Genomic DNA, 1,235 nt, shown 5'->3' on the forward strand with positions numbered 1-1,235 from the left:
ACTTTAACTCACTAATCCCTATCTAATCATCTACTTTCAGCGGGAAAGGCTTCTTATACTGTCACTCAGACTTGCACAGTGATGCTCTGTTTTAGTGCACTGAGAGTAAATCTGTGGCCAGCTCATAACTATTTATGATTTCAGCTTCATGCAAAATCCACTGGATGGGCTATCATTATTATTATTATCATTCTTATCATTATTATTATTATTAGTAGTAGTATAGTAGTAGTATATATACTGTATATACTGTAGTGCTGATATTCAAAATGAGTCCAAAGTTCCTGTGTATTGTTGCTGGGGTGAAAATCAGACATACAGTAACTGTGGAGGCACTTTAACTCTAAAAAGACTCACTGTGCCAGCAGAAAAAGCATGCCAAGGTCACCATCACCACTACACAAAGTGTTTCTCCTTTAAAGAATGCAGAGATTAAAGGGACATTCCAGTTTGTTTACACATGAGGTTCAGTTTACTCTTCACAAGCTGAGACAACCCTGATGATGTCATCAGGGTTGTAGGAATTTGAACAGAAAGCCTGCGTTTACCGTCTATATGAGGTGTTTGGAAGAAGCTGGCATTTAGGGGCAAGGGAAGTCTAATGAAAGATGCTTTTTAGTTGCATTATGGGAAATGTAGGATGGAGTGTTTTGGAGCTTAAATTCCAGGCACTGAGGTTGCAGTTATACTGGGAAATAAGAGCTGCAGATGATTTGTTGACCGATCAAAAGTGTTTATAGCAGCTCCGAATGGCCTCACTAAAAGGCAGGGTGAATAGCCAGCCATCACAGAGGCCACGAATTTCCCCCCAAGATGAATGAAGTGTGTGTCTGAGAGTGGGTAGACGGGGTATTGTTTAGACATGAGGATAACACGGCGCATTTTCTGACAGTCTTCCCTGGAAGGTATTCATAGTGCTGCACCCCACAGTGAAAAGTGACAGAAATAGTTTAGTAACAAATGAAAAAAGAGAGAAGTTCAAGGCCCGTTCCCTTCCTCACCTCTGCACACCTACAGTAGCCAATCACGACGTGAAGAGGGTGTGATTGTCAGATTTTCAGAAAGTTTCAGTGTGCTGAATCCCCCTCCAACACACCTTCCCTCTCTGGAAGTGAGGAAAATAAGCAGCGTTTGAACTTTTCTCTCAAGCTCTCTTTTTCCATTCTTTACACACTTATTTTTGTCCTTCTGTGTGTGTGTGTGTGTGTGTGTGTGTGTGTGTGTGTGTGTACCAC

Source organism: Chaetodon auriga, chromosome 11, assembly GCF_051107435.1.
Source record: "Chaetodon auriga isolate fChaAug3 chromosome 11, fChaAug3.hap1, whole genome shotgun sequence".
Lineage (NCBI taxonomy): Eukaryota > Metazoa > Chordata > Actinopteri > Chaetodontiformes > Chaetodontidae > Chaetodon > Chaetodon auriga.